General features: G+C 42.2%; 1 long non-coding RNA gene across 2 annotated transcripts in view; it reads left to right on the top strand.

Moving 5' to 3' along the window:
- Nucleotides 1-13,249, top strand: part of LOC133394052 (uncharacterized) — a 42,144-nt gene extending 28,895 nt beyond the window's left edge. For both annotated transcript variants that reach the window (XR_009766587.1, XR_009766586.1), the window contains exon 3: nucleotides 12,642-13,249. This is a non-coding gene — a long non-coding RNA (uncharacterized LOC133394052). The remainder of the gene's footprint in view (nucleotides 1-12,641) is intronic.
- Nucleotides 13,250-15,836: the final 2,587 nt, after the last annotated feature.

The raw sequence follows: 15,836 nt of genomic DNA, 5'->3' as shown, positions 1-15,836 counted from the left end.
GCGTTCCCGTTTGGTCGTGGGTTAAGCAAAACACCATTTACCGATTTTATTTTTCGCTTAGCAAGCGAACTGTAAAAAGCAGGACGAGGGAAACTCGCTCTAGACTAGAAACGTCGCCCATCGCATACATGGAGGGGTTGCACATGTGTGCATCGTAAAACGAACCCAAAAGTTGGTGCTGAAATCATGCCATTGTTTTCGTAGGCAAAGTCGGGTGCAGCGAGCATAAGAACGTTAGAAAATAAACGCCAATTGCACACCTGGTGTAGCTGGGCATTTCTTGGGCCACCCAATAGTAGTAGAAGTCCGCGAGCTGGTTCGGTATTTGTGAACGGTTCTGTGCCGTATGCGGTAATTGCGTTGTGCACCGTTCTTCATGCACCGAAACTGTAAAGTCAACAGCGTGTGCGATAAACGGTTCGTATTTTGACTCTATCGAGAAGTTGGAAGGGTAAATTGCGATAAAAGAAAGAAAAAAATCGGTTTATCATCCAATTTCTATCACGTGGGTTAATAGTCGGATGTCTAGATGGTATTGATTAGAGTCGAAGCGTGACAAATTGGCGGCAAATGAGAAAGAAAGGTGGAAAGCCAATTTCCCGACTATGAGCTAGAAGTTTGTGTGAAAGTAACAAGACATTAAAGAGACCTTTATTCTTCATTCATTCATGTTAGACCAATGTTTTATCAAAACCGTATACAAGCGGTCCCCGAGATACACGGTTAATGGGGACCGAAAACGGCCACAAAATACCGCGTATCTCGAATTTCCGCGTAAGTCGAGTCTCGTGGTTTCCAGCTAAAATATCAGTAATGTTCGTGTAATTTTGCAAGTAGGGGAAGGTTATAGTTACTTTATGAATTAGTTGATATGATTCTTACTGAATATAACAGTTTTAAACCATTTGAAATAGTTTTTAACATTCGATCAAAACGGAAATTATTTGGCAATTTAAAATTGATGTGTCAAATCAGTACAATTTGCTCAAAGATTTGTCAAATTTAGAAAACCGCGTATCTCCGAATCCGCGTATAAGAGGTACCGTGTATCTCGGGGACCGCCTGTATATTCATACGAACTTGTGGCGTGTGTTTGTCAAAGTTATTGTTGATATTGTAAAGGATTTGGTCCTTACGCTTCATGATGATTACGAGTTGTCTAACAATTAGTTGGTGGAGCACTTGATTTATTTTCAATACTTTTCAAACTTATCGTATAAAACATCCAATTGATTGCGTAGCATAGCATGAGTTTGTAAGATTAAACACATAGCAATCAATTGCGGTCGATTACTTTGCAGTTACAAATTGCCGTTTTAGTACATCCAATTATACATGATTCCCTAGAATGTGCCGTATCGTTTGCATTTGTAATGCAGCCTTGCGGATATGACCCGATTTTGTCGCTGCGATCGTTGTTATTGATTCTTACTGCCGTTCGATGGGATGGTTACGCAAAGCAGCGAGTGGCGAACGAAATCGTCCGGCGCTTGCTTTGTGTGGTACATGGCGACAGGAGGACAAGAACGTACAACTTGAGAATGCAACTGATCGATGGTTGTTGAACCGAATGCATAGCCGATCGATAATCCAGTTCGATAAGCAATTGCGTAATGGTGTAGAAATCAAATAGTAAATAACATTACTTTTCACTTATATGCTTTATTTTTGTAAGCATTTCTGCTGACATTCGTTAAAAGTATCAAATCATTTTAAACTTTGCGCGGATGAAAAATTCAAGATTGCAAAACTACCGATCAATCTTGCCCGAACGCAATCTTCCCCACACGGATTCCGATATCCTCGCACATCAAGTACCACAGCTCACGGAGCGGTACTTTCCGCAATTCTTCCGCAATTTCAGTAATGGTCAGTAAGAATGCAAATGTCTGGCGCAGAATTGCAAGCAAAAGCAAAAAGTACAAAAAATGACCCAAAAGAGATGCTCCTTCATTTGCATAATGGAAGTCCCATGAATTAAGTTTCACCAGGCAGCGGTAAGAAACTCCATCTGCTTGCTTTCCATCCAACCGGCGGACCGCAGCTGCTCGAAGCAATTCGCAAAAACGCGGCAAGGGAATGCAGCAAATCCTTTACCGCTTATGATTGATGATTGCAGCGTTATTTATTGGGGTAATTTTAATATTCCCTCCGAAAAGGGATGGCCGACGGTAAACAGGGATGCAGTGGAGGATGGCCGCATCGCTCATCATCATTGCAATTAATTCTGAAATGTGCATTTCATCTGTACCCTTGTGGAGCTTATCTTTGAGTTTATGCCGAATCCAATAAGGATAAGTACGGGTTTTGCTGCACAAGGCAGCAACAATAATCGAGTGCTTTGAGATGGAATAAGCCCTGTATTTACATTGATCATCTGTTGTGTAAAGGCAAAACGGCAATGTAGCAGTTTCGCTAACTTGCAGCTCAGCATATACAGGCAAACCGTCCATAAGCGCCTTAGCGCCACACAGTGATGCATCGTGCTGGAGTTGGAAAACTGTGCTGCACAGACGAGCAACTCTTTCAACTTCGGACAATCGTGCTGAGCGATCAACGATAATCAGCTAAAAACCATAACCTCAAACCCCCGCCTGAAATTACATTTCAATCGAAGCGAATGATGAAAAAGCCGGACGGACAATTACGATGCGATGGCACGAGACGCTGCTACCACGGGGTTTGTGCGCATGATGTGGAAAATATTGAGAAAACAAAGGAGTAACGCTGCCTTGGCGATGTATTTAGAAAGAATATGATCTGTTGCATCCTCTAGCTGTGTAACGCAATCCAAACAAATGTTTAATGATGGAGGCAAGGGTAAAGAGGTTCGAAAACGATGGATTAAGCTGATGCTTTTTACAATTTAATTAATGGAAGATACAGGATTTCCACGATTTATTAGTTAGTTCCCATATTTTTTTGGCTCGTCCTACGATTCATTCATCCTATAGATTTTTGTTAAGTTCCCAAAATTCATTTGTAACGTCCTATTGTACATCTCTACAATTGAACCAAAACATTCTGTGAAAGGCCCAAAAAATCATGGGAACAAACCAAAGAAATATGGGAAGCAACCAAACATTTTTGAGAAGCAACCAAGAAACCTTGAGAAACACTGTAACATATTTATTTAAAATAGAATTATCAGCTTATAGTTGATTACAAGAGGACGATAAACAAGCACAAAACAACACATTAAAATGCACGTCGTTCAAACAACACCTACCTTATTTTGATGACCAAGAAACAAGTCGACGATGTTCCTTGAAACATAAAATGAAAGAAATCAAATTTAAAATAATAATTAAATGTTCCATCAAGCAACTCGAAACGATCCCTCATGTTGTCCGCATATTAAACAGTCTATCCTTCGAGAATCGATCAGACGAAAGGTTCTCGAAGCAAGGTTGATGAATGTTGCTTTTTTCTATGTTGTTGCTCCGTTTCATACCATTTCAACAAACGCCCACGGGTCGAGTGACAGTTTCACCGTTTGTTCACTCTTTATCTTCGCGAGCGGTGTGATGAGGGTTGACAAGCCCCGGACAGCAACGTCAGTGCAGGTGGTGGTGGTAGTGGTGCTGATGGTGCTGTTGGCTCTAAGTGATCCTTCTCCAAAATCCGACCAGTCATCCTAAACACACATACCTACACAAACACACACATACAAGGAGGTCGGGCCAAGACATACTCTGCACACACACCTGCAATCATTTCCATTCACGTGTGCACGCACAAAACCCTCCTACCCTACCCGGTCAGTGGCTGGGCGCGTGGGACGTCCTTCGGCTTGGATGGATGCTTGAAACACAACGAGGAACAAATTGTTCCTTTTGTTCACAAACCCATACCAAAGTCAAAGTTGCTCCTAGAATTCAACGCCAGCCAGAAAATTGGTACGCAGGGGGTGCTTATCTAGTAAAGCTTCTCCCGTTTTTTTAATGCCAAAAGTTTTGAAACATCTTGCTCGCTCTTCCCGTTGCATGTTCTTGCACATTTTACTGCCACACTGCTTTTAACCTCCTTCACTCATTTTTTTTGTATCCTGTCTGCCAGCGATGGAACAAGTTTTCGGTTCTAGCCACCCCTTTACCAACGTCGGAATAGGGTGGATGGCCATTTGGGATGTGTACCTTGATGGGAGCTCGGCGCTTGCTAGCTAGAATATTGTCGAGCTTTCGCCCATGCTCACTGTCAGATTTGAGAAGAAGTTTCTGTCGCTTTGTCGTTGGAGGATTGTTATCGGTAAGGGATTCTGTACGTTTTTATGTTTTGTTTTCTTTCTTTCTTTTTTGCCGGTCAGTTCTCGATGTTTTCCTAGGCAGCCGTGGGAATATGGTTGTTGGGGAATACGAAGTCCCGTGCAGGCAATAAAGGGACCGAGGGTCGGTTAGCATTTCCGAAAGAAAATGCCATGATTTCTACACTCATTCTCGTGGCTAGTTGTGGTACGACCGCCACTGCACTGGGACACTCGAGCGCCAAACGGTTGGCTATGGAAATTGTGCCAGCTCTCTAGCGTTGTGTAATTGAATTTAAATGTTATCGTACATTGCGCCACACTCTGGGCTGCTTCTGGGAATGTGGGACGGTTCGTGGAAAAGATTGTAATTATTTATGGTATACAAGCTAGATGAACTATGTTCGTGTGACACGTCCGCTAACCCTTAGAAGAAGCAAACACAAAAAAAAACAATTATAATTACAAAGACATCGTCATAACCGGTGTAAAGGATGGTATCGTTAAAGCATAAGCACCGTTAGCAAAACAAACAACCTAAGCAAATAGTAATTTAACATCAATCAATGCTTTCCCAGTCCTATTTCGCATGTTCCGGTGCAAATGGGGCACAATCTCCGCGCGCTAACAACGACCAATGTCAGTACGAGCCAGCACCACCAATCTGGCACCATTCGTGTGAGTTGGCTTGAGTGCTAGTGCAGTGGTGCATGTGTGGGTGTTGGAAGAATTTGTAATTAAATTTTTGCGCTGTTTAAACCGACTACCACAGCGAGCGAGCGCGCGCGGCCGGGACCGCTGCCGGCAAGGGGCTTTACTGGAGTATGCCGGAATGTTTCATAATTTGTTTTGGTGGCCAAAGATCCTTAACGAGGGGTGGCATTTGCTGGGAAAAACCTCCGGTGCTTATCGGGTGCTAGCTGCACGAGTTTCGTCTAGCTGTGGGAACCGGGAGCAGTCGTTCCGTTGGCTGGCCGCAGGAGCTGCTGGTGAGGGCGAATAATATGAGGAAAGAAATTAAACGAAGCTTGGCAGCTTTCCGTGTGTTTTGTGGATGGTGCTGCTGCTGCTGCTACTAAGCGTAGGCATCACAATTATTTATGTAATTTATTTTGCGCTTTCATCTGAGGATTATTTTTAGTGTAATATTCCTGGCAATGTGCAATTCATTTTATTGAAACATCAGTCTCTTCGAAATAATAACAGATTGGGCATTACACACATCGCAGCAAATTGCCCGGGATTTTGGTTTTTATTTTGGTTAACCACACCTCAAAAACCAAGTTAAACCTCCCCAATTCCGTCCGAAAAAACCACGCAACCACCTTGGGCACTTTTTTCACTTCAAAGCTAAAACCACCTCCCGACACCCGACGTTGATGGTCGGCAATAAAAGCAAATGCCCGCTGGCTGTGGGTTGACTGTGTGTATGTGAGTGTAACTAAAGAACAAATTTAACCGCAGTCGGTTATGGGGGTTGTACACGTTTTAGCTGTGCTTTGTGCACACTTTACCTCGATGGCCAACATTACGCAGACGAGCTTTTGTATGAAAAAAAGGAAAAAACGCAATCCATTGTTGATAAAAATTTACCGTTTGAGGTATGAATTCATGGAAGGTGTGTTATTTTTAAAACTCTCTGTTAACAGTAAAAGGGTTTCTTTCTTTATTCTGGTAGCACGGTATTGCGTCAAACCTACATGCGTCACATAATGTTTGTTTGCCAACAATAATGTACGAATAGGTGCATAACTTTCGCTGCATTTAAGCGAATGTATGCGCTTTTATTATTGCACGGAAGTTTCCATTACGACCGGCAATAGAGCGCAAATGGAAGTGATTTAAAAGCCAACCAGTATACCAATTATATTTCCAATCTAGATTACAAAGAAACATGCTTTAAGGTACCGTTTGCGTTTGGGAACAGCGCAGAAAACTGGAGTAGCGATGGCACACACAGCACTGAAATGGTGATAGAATGCAATTCCCGACCTGGCAGGAATGCTCACTTACATGGTGGATTGAAATAATAATGCGCTTTGCGTTGTTTCGTGCACCTGGCCGTTCGTTTGCAAGGTGCAGATGTGAGTAATTATTGTTGCAGTTCACTCTTGGGTGCAATACTTGGGTTTTTCATAATATGTTTCGTGTTTTGAATTAACTTATTCAATGCACATCTGACAGTTATAACGCTCTCCCAGTACTACATGAAAGGATAACACAGATTTATGAGCTAAATTGTCTAGATGTCTGTCTGTATCAGGTAGGAGTAAAATTAACTACGGAATGAGAAGTGTTTTTTCAACCTTCTTTTCTTTCCTTGCCTTACTTTCTATGATTACTTTTGAGCTTGATTATCTCTGAAGATTGATTACAGTGGACTACTATTAACGAGTTTTTTTATGTCGCGAACACTCTGTTCTGCTGTGCAAATACTCCTTCTTACCAGTGTGAATGCACCTACATCCCTCATACCATTTATGTAGTCTTGGCCTTTTTGTTTTGCACTCGGTAGCGTGGTTACATTTATAATTCATTGATTGGTTGTTATACAGACTTTTGGCAATAAAATTAAAGAAGTAAAAGATAAATTATACGACTTTTGAATGATATTTCCATTACAAATTTGATTTAAAAAAAGCTCCCATAAATCACAGCTAAGGGTTGAACTAGTTACAAAAGCGTTCACTATATTCTGCTTCGGAGTATTTGACAATAAATAAAAAATAGAAATTATAGGGTTTTCTAGGAGTTCTCATAGCCGTGGGACACTTAATTGACTCCTTCTTCCGTGAAATGAACTTAATGTATTGGGAATTGTACTCTATAGCACTCTTGTTGGACAAATCCAATTGGAATTTCCAAAAAGCCTGACCATAAAGGATGCCATAGAATCAAATTTCGATTATATGAAGTTCACGTTCAATAAGATAGAGTCAAGGAAGTGCCCATAAACGCTAAAGTTTTTTTTCGCTACTATTGTTTCATGTTGCCTAGCTACTTTGCATGTTAGAACCAAAAGCAGGAACTTCATTTCAATTTTACGAAATAATAGAGTACGAGTGCTTCTATGGCGTGTTTGGCCGTGAGCATTGCTCAACATTGTAATTTACGATTTTATTCGGTGCGCTTTTTGAGCCTTTATGAGTGCACGAGCATCACTGTAGCAGTGAAGTACACGCTTTAAAGACTTTACCAGACATGCTGCAAGACTAAACGGCTTTTTAAATTTGCTAGACATTTGCATACATTCTCTGACCGTATCCTGTGTTATGATTCGTTATTTTTGTCTTTTAAAGAGTAAAAATCTATTTTATTGAAAAAAAAAAACAAATTTACGTATAATAAAGCGACGCATGAAAATTGCTCTCGCACGATCCGTATACCCACTGCTGATGTGTTGAATTATAGATGAAAAAAAGCTTCCAAAAATCACTCTCCCCCACCCTCCAGTTAACCCCTTTTCATGGGCTTGAAGCATGCCGCATCATCAGAAACCAGCACCAGCAATGTACGTACCACAGGATGTATCGCTGTTAATGCTGCGACGGAATTCATTCACTCCCCCTAGTAGCGAGTGAAGTAACCCGTGTAACACACCGCCAGCACACACGCGACACGTACCGTGATTTACAATCATTCACCTCATTGGCCTGCGGCGGCGGTCGATGGAGAGGAGGATGTAGCCGCAGAAAGCATGCATAAGTTATGGCCCCGTTACCGGTACGCCACCTCATTCAACATAATCACGGCCGATTCTTGTTGCCGGTTAGTGAGAGTGAGACAGAACACTTGTGGGCGAAGTAAAAAAAAAAAAGGAAGGAAAGTGCTCACACACACACACACACAGAATGAAAGGACCCCTGCTGTACTCATTTACGAAAAAATGGGCATTACATCCATTTGCGGTTGTAGTTGGTGGTTGGTGGCGGCAGAGCTTAATGCCAACGTTGTATGCTCCTGGTCCTGGCTTGGGTGAGCCATAAGCTGAACAGCCGAAGGAGCACATAGAAACATCGTTACACATTGGCATGGCATGCCGATACACTTTCCGATTGGCCAATTCGGACCGGCTTAGATTCCCATCACGTACGTTCTAATCAACGGCTAAAGCCACTGTCAGATGTTAGAGGTCGCGTTTGTTTGTGTTATTTTTTCTTCTTCAGTTTGTGGTGTAAACTTTCAACGCTACCGTTGCAAAAACCGCAACACGAGCCGGCGGTGCGCTTTTGTGCGTGTGTTTCTGTGAGTATGTGTGTGTGTCTCGTTCCGTCTTCTTGGACTACAAGGCCTGGCTGCGTTCACGAAGGCCTTGCGTGGTCGAAATCATGATTCAAGCTCAACGAACCAATAAAAATTCATGTATTCCTTTGCGTTTCTTGACGTTTCCTATGCCCTCTTTCAAGCTTGTAGAAACCATGCTTAGCGCGGGACCACAGAAGGGACAGTGCCCCTCCCCCCGAACGGTAGAGAATTACTGGGAGGGTTTTACAAAGTTTTGCTGGCCTTGAACCGTATCGATAGAAATTGAAGGCCTTTAAGGCGCTTTCATGCTGTCCCGACACACCTTTTGCACGCTCGCCATTCGACTCCCCACACCTCCAACCCTGTTCCAATCCATCATATTTGAGCCACGTAAACGTCATTGAAATGACTGAAAGTTTCAATTTTCTCAGAAAACTTTACCGTTCCGTGTGCAGTCATGGACGCACACGCGAGCAGTGCGAAATCAACTCGCAAAAGCTTGAAAACGAACGAGTCGAGACGAGACTACGATCCCAGTCGAGCACCCCTTTTCCGCAACTTACTGAGTGCGCGATACATTGAAGAAAGGATAAAAAAGAACGACGATTCATATCCAAAAGCACACCATACCGAAAGGGCTAGAGAACCGCGGCAAGGGTGAAAATAAATAGAACCAAAAGTTGAAAAGATTCGCATGGACGCCGATGTGTCGAGGCGTGGAAAGTTAACAATTTCACAGCACCGAGCGCAAATGGAGTGAACATTCATAACCTCGTGCCGTTCTGATTATTTGTGGTGTGTGTGTGCGGCTGTGTGTTTGAATTTATGCTGTCGATTTTGCCCGTTTTTTGAACGAGAATCAATCTACTTGTCCAGCGCTGGTGTAAATGTGCATGTGTGTGTGCCTTCACGTGTTGTTGTTTTATGCGTGGGCATTGTTTACAATTTTCCACTCCACTCGTATCTAAATCAAAACTGTCACGGCCTCACAGGGCTGCACACAACCAGCACACACCACAGCTCTTATCGCATTCGCACAATGATTTTCCACAGCGCCAAAAAACACAGCTCGTAATTAATTGTGCGCTATTTCTGTTTTTGTTTATGTTTGTGTATGCTTGCAAGGAAAAATAAACTACCCATTGGGATGGCACCACCAGCAGAGTGCCGGGTTAAAAGTTTGTTCAGAAGATTATGGCAAACAGCAGCAACAAAACGCTGCTGTTGATTTCACTACAGGTAACCGATTTGTTCGACCGGAAAAGCCGGAGTGCATCGGATAGCTTTTGCCATTACTGTAAGCTTATCGAGCGATCGTCAACCTTCGCAACCCAGACCTTCGGTGCACCACTCTGTGCACGATAAACCCCTCTCCCTCTATCCGTATCCTTATGGTGGTGGTTGGCTCATCCAGATAAGGCTCGCATGAAAACATGAGATTGCTGTTTACGGGTGGGTGGTGGCCCTCACAATGTTTGTGTATGCAAAATTAGTATTCCATTTCCTTCGCCCCCACACTACGCTTTCATTCGACCCGAGCACACACAAACACTATCGGGGCAGTAAATCGGAATGTTTAGTGCCTGGAAAGTGCGTGAAACACCCGACGACCGGAAGTCCATTTTCACTCCATTAGATAACGGCAGTTCGGGCGGGCGGGCGGGCCCATTGCTTTTGGGGCTCTCGATATTGAAGGATCCGGGCGATCCGGTACAGTTGGGATTGCATTTAATCCGAGCCTTTGCAGAGCCTTTCCTTCCTTCTCCCATTTCGCAGTAGAGAGTGCGTTAATGCTTTACAGTGTGCGTGATGCCGTTTGAAGCAGGGAGATGAAAAGTGAAGATAAATGGCAAATGGAACAATGAAGGTACGGGCCAGCAGCTGCTGGCGTTTGCATTGCAAGGGAAAGGTTATAAGAACATGAAAGCGATGTGTTTGGAAAGCATCCCGGTATACAGTGTGCTGGGTTGCTGAAGGCACATCGTTGCTGGTTGTGATTAATGGAATGTAATTAATTTAAAACTCTCTAAAGTTACATGTTTATGTTCTTTTTAACTTTTTATTTGTGTTTCTAGGTGGTGTAAAAAAATGTTTTAGAATACCACATTGCACCATAAGTCCCATTTTATCTCATTTTTCCGATCAAAGCCCATACTCGCACTAAGTTTATGTTGCCTCTAAGCTTGCTCTATTTCAACAATTAACTGGATAGTTTCAACCGAGAATGCATGAAGGGAGAAGAGAGAATAAGGTATAAGGCTATATAAGAGAGCATAAGGTATAAGGTATAAGTCTAAATATACAGGAAGCAAAGCAAATGTGCTGAGGTCAAAATCAATCATCACATGGTGTATTTAAAATACGGCCAAGGCCGTCATAATGTTGATGTACAATAAACATAAATAACTGGAAAGCTTATCCGACGTTTGAGTTGGTGTATTTGTATGATAAGTCCACCATGACAATGTCGATAGCTTATTCATTGCACACAATTAAAATCCAGCATTGAAACCCGATGAAAAATCATTTGGCTACCCTAGTATGTTATTTTTTTAAAATTAAAATAGATAAAAACAAATAGGTATGGCATACTAAAATCCCTTATTTGTGAATATTTGAAACACATCGAGTATCACTCACTATAGTTTACATTATTGACCATCAATTAGCTGTTACATTTTGTATCAATGTACTTTCATTCCAAAAATTTTCATTGTGTATGTTGGATTTTGGATTAACATTAATATTTCGAAGATGAATTCAAATAGGAAAACACGTAGGAATTAGAAGGAACTAAACCATAGGATATAGATAAAACTGCCTGACTAATTTGGACTTCATGAAATGAACTGCTCGAACTAAACGAATGAACTTTGTAATGAATTATGTAATGAACTATGGGACAAACGAATACACAGCTGCAAACAGACCGGCGATTAAGGTGCACTCTTCTCATTTTCATCAAATTTATACTAAGCTAATATCACAGTCCAGCACTTTAGTGAATATATTTCACAGTGTATTTAAAATTATACGTTTAATATGCTACAATCAAAAATTTATCAAAATTATTTTTGTTTTTATGCTATTTTTATTTCGCACCTGTTTTTAGCAATATTCGAGCATAATTGAAAAATATTATTAAAGTACTGTTGCATCTGAAAAATAAATATTAATGCAATTTGATTAATAAAAAATTAAATGTCATGTTCTTGAAAGGTGCAAAACAGGCTGATTTAATACTCGGAATAAAATAAATCTTCATGGGGATGGTAATTCCAAAATTATTGAAAACAAAACCTGGTGGAGTTATTTTAATTTCGCGCAGTGTAGGAATCAATGGTTATAATGGTTTGCTTATTTGTCTTATATGTATTATCTTACATATAATTTGTTATGTAGTTTAAATTATACTTTCAACCATCATAAATATGTGTTACAAGCAACAAAATTCTGCTGATGAAACGAAAGAATCAAAAATTGTAAGGTGTAACGTTCATTAAAGCAGCGAAATTGTAAGCTTAAACTTTTATTAAAAACATCAACACAAATTCTTCTTGTTATCCTCAGAGTTGTAAGATATAATTATCGTCAGATTTTAAAGATTTCTTTAACTAAAGGAAGTTTTGATTCCGCTTAAACCCCATTTTGAAGTTACCTAGTCTAAATTACTAAGCAAAAATGATGACATTGAGTTACAACAAAACCCTTCTCGGGAGCAAAAAAACGGAAGTATTCCTCCCCCAAAACCCATTACACACCCCATTCCCGAGTGTGATGTCACGTGTAGAGCGCTCGAGCGAATTTTCTAGCCCACGGTTCAAAACTTTCCCCTCCGCCAGAAAACCAGCATCGGCCCCTCCTGCCCCCACTCAGCCATGCGAAAACTTTGCTTTTTGCGAGTTTGGCCACCACACAAAGTGCCACTAAATTTAATGGATTGATGCTAAAACTTTCCAACAAAAAAAAACGGCACATTAGTTACGGGCGCCGCCGTAATGTTGATCGATATTTGCTACGTGTTTGTCGGGGGGGTGCGATGGTCTGATGGTGGTGGTTCATTGTTTAGCCATCTATCGTACCCTGTTACTAATGCTTGTTCTCCGTTTCTTTTCTTCTCCCACACTCTCACACACTCCAACACAAACTATAGTTTTCTACAGTCGGTGCAAAAACGTGCCGTACATCACGTGGAGGGAAAGTTTCGCAAAGCAGTTGCTTCTTTCCGCACGACATTCCGCAGCCCCATCAGCACAAGTGCTAGGACGTGAAACAATCGACACATACGTACGCAGCCTGAAGTGTTGAAGCAAACTAAAGCGCGCAAGTGTGACGTGGCGTTGCCAAAAAGCTGCTAATAAATCAATGTAAGAAATCACAAAAAAAGAAACGAAAATACGTGGCGAAACGTAGTGTGAAAAGGTGAGCAGCTTTTCGACCGATTCTCGTAAAGTGAGTGTCATAATTGATAAATATTAAACGAAATATCGCCATAAAGTGTCACAGCTTTGCAAAGAGTAAAAGAGGGGGTTAGTGCAAACAGTGTCCAGAATAATAAAAAATGGTTTAAAATCTAGCTAATTGTTCAAAAATCCTAAGCAATTAAGCAACCAAATATTGTCACCATGTGTCACAGTGTAGTGCGCCAGTCAGCTGGCTGTTCGATTCCAGCGCAACCTCAATCGGGCGCTTATCAATGAGGCGTTAAGCGAAATCTTTCCCTTTTACACGGCACACAACGCCGCCTGACGCGTCCAAGCACGTTGTTTGCTTGGGAAAATTAGTGTCCAGTCAGTGTGAAATAAGCTGACAGTGAGAATCAGCCCAACAGCAAAGGCGAATAATGTGAAACAAAGAAACCGAGGGAATACAGCGTGTACGTGTGTATGTGTGTGTGGTGGTCAAGGAGAGGAAAGCAAAGGTATCGGGAGAAAATTAATGATGTTCGGCGGTGAAAAACAAAAGCAGTGATTTTGTGGATTCAAGTGATGTAAGTGGCCGGAAAGTGATCGGCAGAAGAAAAAAAAGCGCAAGCAAGCAAGCAAACAACAGTGTGTGCGTGGTCGGTGCGTTCTGCCGCTTGTACGGAGCAATGTAAAGCGTGTGTCGTGTGTGAGGTTGATCGTGTTTTTTCCCCCTCGAGGGTCGCAGTTGTGATTGCTTCTCATCCAATTGTGTATGAGTGTGTGTGTGTGTGAAAGTGTAAGCGTTGGCAGTGTGCATACAAAAAAATCTGAAATCTGATTGAGTATTGATCACATGACAATGGAATAAATCGTATCTGCCAAACGAAGTGAAGTGGATTTGAAGTCTGTGAAAGAGAGAAAGAGCGTAACAAAAAACCAACAAGCCACTCAGGCACAGTTCAGATAGTTGATCCTACCCACACCATCTCGTTTCCGTGGTGAGCAGCTCACTGTGCTTTTTATTGTGTGCTCTGGAGTGTGTGTATGTCTGTGTGCGCGCGTTTACGTGTCTCCATATACGACAGATCAATTGCGTTAACAGTGCAAAAAGTTTGTTTCGTGCCAACTACCAACTGAGGATAGCAACAGAGCAACAACAGTAAAAGAAAACGAAACAATTTCTAGACCCAAACAGGCTTCTAGACCGCTCCTGCAGCCGTTACCATCCTACCCTGAAGCAGTGTCGGAAATCTAACCAGCTTGCCCGTCAGCCGGCGCCAGTGCCTGCACAATCCGGGCCCCCCTAACAGGTGAGATCATTTATGTACTTTTACTCCATCCCATTCCAATCTCATTTCCCTCACTCGAGAACGCGTGTGTTGTTTTTTTTTATGCCTCTGAAGCCGGGGTAATGATAAAAAAGACCTTGCGAAACAAAAACAATATTGAAGCCACTGGAGTCGACAAAATGGTTCTCTAAACAAGCGTGCACTAAAAAGCCAAAAAAAGAAAACCGTAAAATTGCCGAAAAAGACACCGACCACTAGAGAAAGGTTTTTTTTTTCTAACCAACGCTTTGGCAAACAAAAACATACCAAGAAACCGAGCACACACTCAGCCGTGTCGGAGGTGTCGGTGTGCTTGTGTGTTTGTGAAAATGACCCCCGTAGGGTGCTTTTGCACGTCAAGTTTGCGTTGCCACTCGAGCGGAAAAAAGGATACACAGCAACGTGGCGCGTGGATCCTTTCATTTGGTCGTCCCGCGCGGGTCCGATTCTGAACTCGGCACGACGGGGAAACTCTCCCGACAGTTGGGAATAATAATCTGACCCCCTCCTGACCCTGAGGCCCTGCACAGTCTTTCGGCTTATCTCACCTGAAGGCCTAACGTATCTTCACACCTCACCAATAGGGGTTTTTTGGAGTAAGTGGGCGGTGTTTTGTATTGTTTTGTTTTTCTCTCTTGCGCCCTCCAAGAGCACTTCTAAAGAGATCCAAACTGGCTTCAGATTGGCAAACGGTTTCCAAACACAGGGCCACACTTGGCCAACCTTTGCGCCGACTGAAAGTGTGCGTGTGTCGAGATTGCATCAATTGGCGGAGGAGGGAGAAGGAAAGAAACACCACACATAGCCTGGCTTTAGAGAACACACGCGTCTCGAGTCGTGGGACGATAAGAGGATAATGATATGGCGCCATAAAAATTAAGCTCTATTGACTCTTCGGCAACAACACCAGACCATGTCGTAGTCTTTTGTCTGAGTATGTACCCCTAGGCTTGGTATGGATTTGAACGTCCGAAAATTGAGCACCGTTATTGTTTCCGTCTGCCTGCGGGGTGTGTTGGGATATAGGTAAAAAAGCAACCAAGACACCAAGATGCTTTACACCTGATAGCTTCATTCGGATGATGTTGTCACCTGTCGGATAAAGACAACCACAGGGCTCAGCGCACAAGTACGTCCCGTGTTTGCTCTCGGAAACGTAAGAACAAACACCGTCCTAGCGATGGATGATCGTGTTTGTGTTGAATGGCATTTCTCTTATCCGATAAAGTAACTTCAGAGGTAATAAGACATTCTGTACATTGGCACATTCGAATCGAAATCGTTTGACAAAGATTTCATCATAACTATGGCGAGATTTTGTGGGACTTTTAAGACAAACAAATGGCGCTCTGTGGAGCAATAATTGTCCATTCGAAATAGACAACAAATGGTTATGGTCAGTTGGTGAACCTTCATGAGCAGTAGCTGCTCGTCGGATACTCAATGAAGATGCAGCAGAATTGTTTGAGCAAGCAATAATGAAATAAAATGGCTTTAAATTGCCACCATGACTTGTGAAATGTGTTATCATTCGGTATCACAAAGTAGATTACGCATTGATTATCGTTAAATAAGCTAAAAATGTAACACTAATTGCATACATTTGGGCGTACA

The sequence above is a fragment of the Anopheles gambiae genome, chromosome 3 (assembly GCF_943734735.2).
Source record: "Anopheles gambiae chromosome 3, idAnoGambNW_F1_1, whole genome shotgun sequence".
Taxonomy (NCBI): Eukaryota; Metazoa; Arthropoda; class Insecta; order Diptera; family Culicidae; genus Anopheles; species Anopheles gambiae.
This window is presented reverse-complemented; position numbering and strand designations above follow the sequence as displayed.